This window comes from Moschus berezovskii, chromosome 8 (assembly GCF_049115385.1).
Source record: "Moschus berezovskii isolate FMDL1 chromosome 8, NW_MosBer_1.0, whole genome shotgun sequence".
Classification (NCBI taxonomy): domain Eukaryota; kingdom Metazoa; phylum Chordata; class Mammalia; order Artiodactyla; family Moschidae; genus Moschus; species Moschus berezovskii.
This window is the reverse complement of record NC_142467.1, coordinates 108,158,155-108,170,786: the sequence shown is the minus strand read 5'-3', so window position 1 is coordinate 108,170,786 and position 12,632 is coordinate 108,158,155. Positions and strand designations below refer to the sequence as shown.

General features: G+C 47.7%; 1 protein-coding gene across 1 annotated transcript in view; it reads right to left on the bottom strand.

Moving 5' to 3' along the window:
* Nucleotides 1-9,826, bottom strand: part of GATAD2A (GATA zinc finger domain containing 2A) — a 97,405-nt gene extending 87,579 nt beyond the window's left edge. The window contains exon 1 of the mRNA XM_055431366.2: nucleotides 9,461-9,826. The gene's annotated coding sequence lies outside the window, so the exon portion shown is untranslated. The remainder of the gene's footprint in view (nucleotides 1-9,460) is intronic.
* Between the last annotated feature and the right edge of the window lie 2,806 nt (nucleotides 9,827-12,632).

The window sequence follows — 12,632 nt, the reverse complement described above, 5'->3', positions numbered from 1 at the left end:
TTGTCCCATCCCAGGAAAGCTCTCTGAGGTGCAGCTCTCTGGAGATGAGCCACCTTGGCAACATGTGTTTCAGTATCCTTTCTAACCACGACTCTGAACACTTAGTGTCAATGCAACATGGAGTTCAGGCTCCATGTGTAGTTAGTCTCTGTGACCCTGATGATATCCCTCTATTACAGGGTTCTGAGCACAAATGCTTCCCTAAAGGGTTAAATACAAACTGCTAAGAAGTATCACTGTGAACCATGAACCGGAAGTGTATCTCCCACTCTGTCTTCATCTGCATGTGTCACCAGTTGGCAAGGAGTATCTCTTTTGTGTCTATACATGGCTGACAAAAAGCACACCTAATTTAGATCTATTTTAGGTCTTTGAAAAGTTAGTTAGTGAACCATGTTTTCTATGAATTAAAGAATTAAAAGGGGAAAAAAAATTAGAAGACGACAGGGGGGAAAAAAAAGTGCTATATGACAGTCTTAAGTCTAGAAATAAATCTATTCAAACACACTTAACAAAGAAAGTGTTAGTCACATGATTCATTTGCTAATAAACATCCTTGGTTTAGACATGAAGAAAAACATATTTTAAAACCTTGGTATCCAGTTCATACCTCCATCTCCCAGTTATTAAATGGCTGATCTTCCAACTTGACATAGGAAGGAGGAAAACATTCCTCCCAAAGTTTCCCTAATAGGATGAGTACTTGCTGCCTCCACTGGTGCCCAGCATTTTACTATAGAAAATATATGAGGTGGGTCTTTCTAGTTTTCTCCCTCACAGCTTGCCCTATTCCATGCTGACCTAATCAGGCCTACAATTTTACCAAATCCTGGTTTGAGAGCAGTAAAATCTTTTGTTCAAACTTGGGTCAAAAATCAACCTTCACCATATGTAAAATAGGTAGCCAATGGGAATTTGCTGTATGGCTCAGGAAACTCAAACAGGGGCTCTGTATCAACCTAGAGTGGTGGGATGGGGAAGGAGATGGGAGAGAAGTTCAAAAGGGAGGGGATAGATGTATACCTGTGGCTGTTTCATGTTGAGGTTTGACAGAAAACAACAGAATCCTGTAAAGCAATTATCCTTCAATAAAAAAATAAAATTTTTTTAAAAAATCAACCTTCAGTATAGATACTTTAAGAGGATAAATATAAACTTGAAACCTTTATAAATATAAAATATAAAGCCTAAACCTTGGAAATGTCATGCAAGTTAAAAAATTGTTCTGCATCTTAAGAATTTTAGACCAGCTTAGGGCTTCCCTAGTGGCTCAGTGGTAGAGAATCCACTTGTCAATGCAGGGGACACGGGTTCGATCCCTGACTCAGGAAGATCCCACATGCCACAGAGCAACTAACACGGTGCACAACTATTGAGTCCGCACTCTAGAGCCCGGGAGCTGCAACCACTGAGACAACATGCCACAACTACTGAAGCCCGAGTGCCCGGAACCCACCTTCCGCGATGAGAAGCCAGAGCACTACAACTAGAGCGTAGCCCCACTCACTGCAATTCGAGAGACGCCTGCACCAAAGAGGACCCGGCACAGCCAAAAATAAAGACAAATTTCTAAAAATGACAATTCTCAAAGGAAAGAAAACATTCAAACGCAGGGACTTCCCTGGTGGCCCAGTGGCTAAGACTGCACTCCCAGTGCAGGGAGCCCAATCTATTCCTGGTCAGGGCACTAGACTCTACATGCCACAACTAAATATCCTGCGTGCTGCAACTAAGACTCAGTGCAGCTGACATATATAAATATTATAAAAAAATCAAAAGCAGTCCCCATTATCTGTCCTCCGTGTAGACTGCATACTATTACAAAGAGAGTCTGCACAGTCTGATTTCACTAGCCACCCCTTGTTTCTGATTGAAAATACTTATTCAGAGGTCAATTTAAATATAACTTTACAGTTCAATCTTGACTATGACACATTTTATAAGACTCTCTACTTTTGAAGGTAACTGAGCTTTTCTTGCCAAAGGTACTCCAGTCAAACACTGATTTTTAAGTAAGCATAACCACCTCAGGTCAAGAGAATTCACCAGACTGTTTTTCAAGTCCGGGTCCCTGATGATGCCCATGCTGTTCCTCTCCTGTGAATGCCCAGTCACCTAAGAAGTCGCTCTCCCCATTTCCCCTTCCCTTGCAGGTTCTCCAATCCATCCCTCCTTCCACATTCCAGTTGCAGCATTTTGCTGCACTTTCCAGTTCATGAACCTCTCTTTTCCTAGCAGCATATGAGGGTCACTGTATCCAGCCAGGCGCCCAACCCTTAAGTTAAATAGTACTCCCATCATACTTGAAGGTAAGGTTTTTGCTATAACATACTGCAAGCACACAATGTGTCAGTTTGAGCCTTTTTCCTAGTTGCCCTGTCGTGCTTCAGAAGGCACAGCACGTCCACAGGGTACACCAAGGTGATGCAGTGGCGGTGGCGGGGGCAGCAGCAGCAGGAGCAGCGTAAGGCTACAGTGAACTAAGGGACCCATTTGGAAAAAACAGCCAATCCAGGAACCCTCAGATCAAGGGTCCCCAACCTCTGGGAATGCCTGATGATCTGAGGTGGAGCTGATGTACCAACAGAAATAAAGTGCACAATAAATGTAATGCTCTGGAATCATCCCAGAACCATCCTCCTTCCCTCTGGTTCATGGTAAAACTGTCCTTCAAGAAACCAGTCCCTGGTGCCAAAAAAATTGAGAACTACTGCTCTAGATCACTGGCCCTCAGTCATAAACAGCAGCCTGTGGCCCCAACATGGAGTGGTTTGCTCTTGGGCAGTATTAACTGCCACTGGTAGCTATCGGGTGCCAACCTCAAGAGGAACAGCCAGCCTTGATATGATTCTATAACAATTACCTTGACTGTTGTTGTTTAGTTGCTGAGTCGTGTTTGGCTCTTTGCGACCCCATGGACTGTAGCCTGCCAGGCTCCTCTGTCTGTGGGATTTCCCAGGCAACGATAATGAAGTGGGTTGCCATTTTCTCCTCCAGGGGATCTCCTGTATTGGCAGGCGGATTCTTTACCACTGAGCCACCTAGGAAGCTACCTTTACTAGGCACCTACAACAGTCTGGCTGCTTGCTTCATGCTTACCATCCCCACGAGCAAATGAAGAGACTGAGGCTCCAATGTTAGGCCACTTTCCTAAGGGCATAGAGCCAGCAAGTGGCAGAATCTGGCTTTCTGGCTCTAAAGTTTCTATTGCACACAGGGTCTCCCATGGCACTTTTTACCAAGCAGTAAAGAAAAATAACAGCAAACGATTATCCAAGAACACACTCTTGCAGAAGGATCTATCTACTGTCTGCTTCCATAAGTTCTACACACATCTCCAGAGCAGCCTTTTGTAGGCAAGCTACTGCAGGGAACCCTGTGATAATGCAACAGGAAACTATCCTGTTAACCACCCTGCCAGACAGTCCTGAATCTGTGGGTACATGAGCTGGGCCCCCAGCCCTGCTAAGTGCAGGTCCACTACCTCCCAGCTCTAACAGAGCGGCTTACTGAGCAAAAAGTGAGAGCCTAACATGTTTTCTATGCTCACACTGGAGTCTAAGAACGCAGCCTGGAGGGCGGGAACAGGAAGTGAACAGAGAGCAAGCATCCACTTCCCAAGGGCAGCAGAGCCCAGAGGTGGGAGTCTGATCACGTGCACAGTTGCAATACTTGTCCACGCCCACTTCCGGCCCGGGCTTTCCTCTTCACCTCAGGAGTTAGTACTTGGGTGGAGAGAAAGGAAAAGAAGACTACCAGGAACTCCTTGTATATGCTCCCTCTCCCCTGGAACCTGGGCCCTGAATGAGTATCCACCCCTGCTCTCTGGCCCCACCCCTCACAAATACACTTACTTAAGAAAAACACCTGTCACATGATTGATCTACGTGGACTAACATCAAATCTGGACCACAACACAGGAAAATCAAACTAGTGCTTCCCCAGTCCCAGTATAAGAAGGAACCGTAGGGCAGAGGGAACTCTGCGCCAAGAAGACTTAATACAAGATAAAGCAACCTAGCTCTTCGAAATCTCACCTTTCCTATGCCATAAACAACAGCCAAGTACTACCCTTGTCTGATTTTCTTTATAAGAGATTCCAAATGAGGCAAGAGGACATTTAGAGTTGTGTATCTCTTTGCATATCTGGGCTTCCCAGGTGGCACTAGTGGTAAAGAACCTGCCTGTCAATGCAGGAGACATAAGAGACATGGGTTCAGTCCCTGGATCGGGAAGATCCCCTGGAGAAGGGCACTGCTGCCCATTCCAGTATTCTTGCCTGGAGAATCCCACGGACAGAGGAGCCTGGTGGGTTACAGTCCATAGGGTTGCACAGAGTTGGACACGATTGAAGCAACATAGCATGCATGCATGCATCTCTTTGCATAATAGGCACTGCCATGAAGAAATACCACGGGATTCCAAAAACACACTGCCACCAGCTTCAGGAGAAGCAAAGCTGAAAATGCTCTGGGAAATAACCATTCCAGAATTTCTTTTGTTTCTCCAAGACTATAGCCCCAGTCATCCTGGATCAACTAGTGCCAAAAGCCAACAATCAACTGGGAAAACACCATAATTTCTGCTTCCTTTCAGAGGGAGGAAACAGAAAAAAAGAGTCCAGTGAGGAAATTAGAAGGGTAGTAAGGTTTTATTTCCAAACCTTCAAGAAACTCTACCCTAAAATCTCAACATCCAGGGATATTCTCAGAGAAGGACTGAGATAGTCTTTCATTCATTTGTTTATTTGTCTGTGACCAGCAAGTAAGGTCCTAGAGGCCTGACTGCATCTCTCTAGCCAGCTCACTGCCAGACTTCCAGCACTCAGCATGGTGCGCCTGGTGCATCACTGGTGCCCACTTATTGCTGAATTATTTGCTGGCATAGGAAGTTATATGAGCCAGAAGATCTAACACTTTCTATTTTCCAATCCAATTTAAGTTACATTAAAAAACAAAAACCCTACCTTAGGGCCACACAGGAAAACTCATAGCAAGTTAAGGCCTTACTTGAGTGTTCAAACGTCCCTTATATGCCAGTTTGGAGGGATAAATTCATATCCAAGCAACACACCCACACAGACAAAAGCAGATAGTCTGCAGAGAGGATAATGTCAAACTTAATACTAGAAATTCAAAATAACAACATCCATTCATTTGAATGGAACAACTCCATAGAGTAGTTACTTCCCAATTCCGAAAGAGGTTAGCTTCTTTCTTATCATCAAAATCCCGCAGGGATTTAATGCCCCCAGTGCTGTCTCCAACAGGAAGGAAACCCTGACTTCCCCAGCTATTTCAGTTATATAAATCAACAGTTTATCGTCCAGAGTTAGAAGCTGGGCAGTGTTGGGACCCACATGCCTTTTAGAGCAGCTTACCAACGGATAACCACGTTACATTACATCTAATAAATGTACCTAGATCAATATCATTTCTAACTATCCAAGGGTTTTTATTGCTGTAAGGATCTTTCAATTCAAAAAAAAAAAAGATTTAAAAAACTTCCTGTAAGATCAAAGAGATGAGATGGTGGCGCCACCATCCACCAAAGTGAAGTCTGTGGTACATAAGAGACGTAATTTCAGAAGGGATAATAATCCCTTTAAAGTTCTTAACCTTGTGTTTTATATTTTAAAAATAATAAACTTTGCTCCTTTCCCATATAATGGAATAAATGTCCTTAAGAGAATTAAGAGAAATTCAAGACTGGCAGATTTCTTAGCTTCAACAGTAAAATTCACTGTGTATGTATGAAAGAGAGAGGGAGAGGGGATATTTTTTGGAGGGAAGCCTTTTCTTCTAACTTGGGAGCAATGCAGTGGAGGCCGAGCTCAGATTTCTCACTCACTATTCCCCTGCAACCCAGGTTGTAGCTATCAGGGACAAGTGCCATCTGTCCCCACATGAATAAGTGAAAAAGGCAGAGCCCAACTCATCAGGCCCAATTTTAAGGCTCTCACTGCTACTAAGAAAAACAGCTTCTCAGAAAAAAAAAAAAGGGTCCTGCCCATTCATTCCAGTCCCCATCCGCAGAGGTTGAGTTAGCATCTCCACAGTTCTCTGGATATGTGGGACCTCAAGGTGAATTCTGATCTCATGGGCACTACGCTACACACTCAGTGTACTATTATTGTATGGGAACAAATGCCTTTGTACATCAAGTTTGCAGTCTTTTGACCCCAAATCTGATCCATTACCCAAAAAGAATGGTTCGTCTTCCAAGGTTCTAATGTAAGAAGAGATCACTTATCAGGTAACTGTTGCATATCCTTCAGTCAAGCAGTCCCAAAATCCGGACTAGGATCCTATATGGTTCACCTTCTTTTTCTTCCCACAATTCAAGTTTGTAATAATCTTCTATCCGGCCTGTGGTCTAATTATAGTAATACATCTCCTTGTCCTTAACTCACAGGTTACCCCATTTTACAGAGAAAGCAAAGCCAAGGCAAACACAAACCCCTACCACAAAGCCAAGTCTCACAACTGCTATCTGAACACAGAAAAACGCTAGACTCAGGTAGGCAGTGGATTTTGCAAAAGATAAGTTTCTTTCTCTTAGATCTTCAGACATATTTAGCCTTGGCAAAATATCAAACGCTTCCTGGTCTGGGAGTCCAGGCCAGAACCATAGTCTCCTGAGCACAACAACCAACCTTTATTGCACACCAACCATGTGCTAGGTGCTGTGCTGGCTTCCTCCAGTTCATTATCCTAGATTCATTCATTCACACATCTGGGAAGCACTTCCCATTTGTAGGCACCTTCACACATATTCACGGAGATGTGACCCCCCTCAAATATTTAGTAATGTGCTGATCTTGTGCCATAACTGATCTAAGGCCACACAGCTAGGAAGGACAGACCCAGAATCTGAATCAGGTCCTTCTGATTTCAAAGCTCCCCTTCCCTAACCCTGCTGGTCCTGTGGGTTTCATTTCAAATAATAAACATGTGCCAGCACTTCTCTGCCCTGTCTCAAGACATCTTATGCCCCAAGTTCCCCACCATCTTCCTTTTTCCTTCAGGGCAGTGCCTACAGCTGACCAGGAAGAAGCAGTAGAGAAGCAACCAGGTCTGTGGCAGCTTCCTGCCTGGACTTGACTACTGCAGGAGCAGAGGGCCCAGGAAACTCTCCAAGCACTTCTCCACAGAAGAAAATAGCTCGAGTTGAAACTTGTGTCCACATGGTCCACCGACAGATTTAGAACTCAAATTATAGCCTCGGCAGGAGTCTTCACAAAGGACGCAAATTAAGCAAGACCCAGATGGAAATGAACAGGAGAGAGAGAGTCTTAAGTCAAACTGTAAAGTGAACTGCAGTTCTAGCAGAGTCAGAGGGAAGAACTGGTTGAAATGCTAAACCAAACAAGTTCAGCCTATATTTTGGAACTCCACTTCAGGAACATTTCTCCCCATGTTTTTAGCCTGAGACTTGTGCATGGACACGAAGTGGTTACAAGTTACTCAGGTTTCAAATTGAGTTCATTCCTGTCCTTTGGACCATCTCTCAATGCCAGCATTCATCAACTTGGGCTCCAGAGAGCTCTGCGTTTGGCAAAACAGATAAAATTAGCTACTGGAGTGAACTTGGAATCCAGGGTGGGCCACTAAAATAAAGTACACATGAGATTTGTAATAGCCACGTAAAAACTTCCTTTGAGCCAAGCTGAAGTCACCTAACTTAAAGAAATGAATTCAAATCCCCTGTTCTCTGCTTCCTCCCTTCCTGGATCGAAGGTGACCCATTTCCTGCACTTGCCCTGCCTTTCAAACCAGAGTGTCCCACAAACTGAAGATCCACTAGAGATCAAGGGGTAAATAAGTCGACCTCAGGAGAGAAAACACAGCAGGAAGACCTGAATGAGCGTTTTTTTTTTCTTCTCCTTTTGCAGGGGTGGGGGGTGAGTTTAGCACGAAGAGGAGGACTGGGGATGGAACAGGAAGTGGGCCAGTCCCACAACATGAAGGTGTGATAATGGGGTACAGTGCTCCAGCCCTGTCCGTCCTGTCTCTGCACTGGCCAGACAACACTGTAGTGGCCCCATGACTCAAACATGGAGTAAACACAATTGTCATTTGACAACAGCTCTTGCTCCCCCAAATCTAGCAGGCCTTAAAAGGATAAGAGAAAATAGCATTTTGTTTTTTGCCTGTCTCCCAATTTCCCTTCCAGCCACAAATTCCTCCAGGTCCCCTGAAGCTGAGGTTAACAATTCAGAGAATACCCCTAATCTGGCCAGAAAGAAGACTGAAGGTGGGAGGGGCATATTTCTGATCTCGCCTTCCAGAACAGAGAGAAGTTGAGTACCAAAAACAGAAACAGGGGAACTCTGAAGTTGGGGTCTCAAAGGAAAAGTGAGGGAAGAGTTTTTGCATTAGAGAATCAGGAGGGAAAGCTTAGGAAAGGGGAAATGTCCTCAGGCAAGTGGAAGGAGAACCCCTGGGAATGGAGCAGGACCCTTCAGAGAAGTGAAGAAACTCATTCCCTCTTCAATCAGAGAGGGGGTATCTTGAAAGTGCAAGCACACTTCAGGGATGTGAGGAGCCTAATAAAGTGGGACATTTCATTTTGGGAAGAGAACCTCTGGAGAAGCCAGGGACCCCTCCAAACACTGGGGCACCCATAGATTAGCAGGAGTCCCCCACAAAATGGAAACTGTTTTGGAAAAGTGGGGAACATTTCCTCAGACAAATAAGGATCCAGTCATACGTATGAGCACTTTGGAGTAGTGGGCCCCCTCAGGAAAATGGAGGTACTCATCAAAAAGTTAGGGGTCCCATCAAAAGTGGGGACAATTCAAAAAAGTGGGGAACACCTCCAAGAAGGATTCTGACTGGAGCAGGAATACCTCAGATTAGTTGGGGGGGGGGACATGGGGACAGGAAGAGGTCACCCAAAGAACTGGGGACAGAGAAGCAGGGAGAGCAACGCGGAAAGGTAGGAGTGAAGGGGAACCCATGAAAAGTGGAGGACGCCTTAAAAAAGCAAGGGCAAAAAAGGAACACAGTACACAGTGGGACAACAGCTCAGAGAAGCAGGGATCTCCTTACAGAGGTGGAGGTCCCCCAGAGAACTGAGGGGGAGGGTCCCCTAGAAACAGGGATATCTCCTCAGAGAAGTGGCGGTCCCTCAGGGAAGATGGGGGTCGGTCCCACATAAAAAGTAACCCCTCGGAGAAGCAGGGGTCCCCTTAGAGAAGTTGAGAAGAGGTGTCTCAGAGACGCGGGGCCCTCAGAAAACGAGCCTCTTAACGAAGGAGGAGGTCCCTCAAAGCGATGGGGCACCCTCAGGGAAGGGAGGCTCCCCTCAGAGAGGCAGGGTCCCTTAGAGAAGCAGGTTCCCCCAGACAAGAGGGTCCACGCATGGAAGCGGCCCCCTGGAGAAGCGGAAGCCCCGGAGAAGCCCGGGGCACCGGAAGCCGGGGACCCGCCACCAGCGGCGTCCGCCCCTCACTCACCGAAGTTGCTCGGCGCCTCTGCGGGCGGCTGCTGGGCCCCAGACGGCCTCGGGTGGCAGGGTCGGATCCCGTCCGCTCGGGTCTCGCGGCGGCAGCTCCCTCAGGTGGCGCCCGCGGCGGCGACCGCGGCGGCGACAGGACGACGGACGATCGACCGACTGACTGCGCGGGCGGCGCGGAGCGCGTTCGGGCAGCGGGGGTGCGCGTGCGCGCGCCGGGGCGCTGACCCCGGGCGGGAGGAGCCGCCGCGCCGCGCTCAAAGCCGCTGCTTGGTCTAGCCGCTCCGTCTCACACTGAAATTGCCCGCTTCGCAGCCCGGCTTCCCCGGTTGCTAGGCAGATTTCGCCTCTCACACTTCCGGGTTGAGGCACGTCTCACCGAGTGGCGGCGCCGCAGGCCAATGAGGTCTGGCCAGGGTTCCCGGGATCAGAGCCCCGGAGGGGGCGTGGCCATCCTCGTGACGGACAGCATCCGGCGGCCAATGAGCATACGGGCCGGCTGGCCCTCGGGATCGCGCCGGGGGCTTGGGCGGGCCCGAGGAGGCGGGACAAGATGAATGACATGCGATTTGCCAATGGGAGAGTGGAGCGGACCTCAGGTCCAGTCAGGGAGCTTCGGGGGCGGGGCTTTAGCTTCGGGGCAGGAACACCGCGAGGGGCGGGGCATGAGGACGCGTCAATCCGTGGTCGGCTGCTCGGACACTGGCGGGGGATTCTGCCCGGCTACCCGGAGGCCGACAACTGTCTGGGCAGGGGGTTCCCCGCAGTGCTCAGCAGGGGCGCCCCACCCACAATGCACCGGAGGCGGCTTAGCCCGGGCGGGCGTGGAGCGGTTACGCCGGGCAGTGGGCGGGGCCGCATGAGGCGCGCTCTTAAGGACTCTGGGCGAACTGTGGCCCACTCTTGTTCCCTAGGGGATTCGTTGCCCTGGGCTCTCTTTTGACTAGAGTCACGGGTTCGACCCTCTTCTGAGGAGAACTTTGAGGAATCTTGCCCCTGGCCCCTCTTCTGAGAAGAGTTTTAGCGATTCTTGCCTTGCCCACTTTCCTGAGAATTTGCCAGGATAAGAATGATTTTGTTCTAAGAAAACTTGTAGGGATTCGGGCCCCTGTCCCCTTTACTAAGGAGAATTTGGGGGCCCACTGCCTTTCCTGGAGAATATTTAGCGAACATACCCTGCCTCTTTTCTGAGCCCTAGTGGTGGCCACTGGCCTTCTTCCTCCCTGGTCTGAGGGGCAGTGGGGGTTGCATGTCCTTGGCCTTCATCTCTGAAGATAACTTGGGAAATTCATAACTTGCAAGTCCTTCCTTCCACCAGAAGAGAAACTTTGAATGTAAAGCACCCTTCCTCCCTCCAGAGAGAAATTGCAGGAAACTGATGGCCCCTTACCCTTTTTACTCAATAATTGCCAAGGAGTTGTGCTCCCTGCGCTTTTTCTAAGCAGTGTTTTGAGTGTTGCAAAGAGAGTTCCTCTTTTCCTAAGAACTGCAACCATTTGACTCCTCTGCCCTCGAAGAGTGATCCATTTAGCTCTCCTTCCCTTTTTTTCTTTTTTTATGAGAATTTTTCCAAGCAGCTGTCAGTTCTTTCCCAAAGGTCGAATCTGTGGCCCTTCCTAATTCTGTCCCCTATTGGGCTCTTCAGTTCCACTTTTCTATTCTACTGAGTGGGGCCCTTCCAAGAAGCAGTGCTTTTTCTCACCTGTCCCCAGACAAAACTAAGCAGTAACTAAACTCTGCTGTAGCATCACCATGGCCTCCCGGGTGTCTGAGGCTTTCACCTCTGTCTTCCCTCAGCTCTTCTGAACGTCTCCCCTGATTTATCCCCAAGGATCCCAGTTATACCCTTTGCAGTCAACCAGACATCCATTGAATTGAAGGGAGAAGGCAGCCATGAGAAAGATCCACAACACTCTGAGGATTCAATATGACAAACTGTTATCACCCCCACCCCACCCCCACTGACCTATGCACAGAAATATGCAAGACGCTGGAATACCTGAACTATAGGATGAAACTTGTGAGCCAGTATGAACACAATAAAGGGAAATAGGCCTACTGGACAAGGCAGACTGTTATACTGAAGAGATACCAAGAATAGGTTCTAGGAATGTAGAGGAGGAAGTGATTAAATGAGATAATGGATGTGAAAGTGCTTTGTAAACCTTGAAGCACTGTTCCCTTGTAGAAAGGATTATTGTTATTGTTACAAGTGAGCTTACATTCCTGGGAGAAAAGTAAAAAATAAATGCTGAGAGAGTGATGGGAGGTTGGCAGAGAGCCCTGTGGGGCCTGATTCCCTGAGTGAGCTCAGCCTGGACCCAAGTGGTAAGGCTGACAGAATCCTTGGCTAGGAAAGGAAACTTCTGGAAACATGAAGACACCGTGTTCCCAGAGCGCCTTGTTTGTACCTCTCTTGTAGCACTTGCCGCATTCTACAAGTGTCTAAAGCAGTCTGGGTGGACAGTAAATCCTGGGACTATAGTGAGCTGGGGTTGAACCCGTCACTCTCTAGCTAGGCCAGTTACTTCCCTTGCATGCATGCTTAGTCGCTCAGTCGTGTCCACTTCTTTGTGATCCCATGGGCTGTAATCCACCAGGCTCCTCTGGCCATGGGATTCTCCAGGCAAGAATGCTGGAGTGGGTTACCATTTCCTACTTCACGTTACTTCCCTTAGCCATATCAGAAATGGGAACACCAGTTCTCTAAAGGTTGCACTGAGGATTGTGAGCTCGAAGTGCCTTGTGTGGTACCTGATGTGCAATAGGACTTGGGAGCTTTTTATTTCATTCCAGTCACTAACCAGGATGCTTTCTGAGAGCAAGAATACAGCCTTACTCACTTAAATAATCCCTCAGTGCTTTTATAGTTCTGAATTGAACTGGGATCAAAGAGCAGTTCATTGTCCAACCCCTTCATTTTATATATGAGAAACCGAGAGGCCCAGAGGGCAACTGTGACTTGTTCACATCCCACTAGTACTTTACGGCTGAATCCTAAACTTGCATTGTCTTAATCTCAGTTTTGGCCTCTGTGCAGGAAAGATGAGGAGGGAGACCTGTGCCCCTGATCCATTGTGCAAGGCAGAGTCATGTAAGAACCCAGAATTCCCTGGGCCTAATCTCTCTCTCAGGCAATTGTGAGAAGGTTCTGGAAATAGTTCTAATAGAGT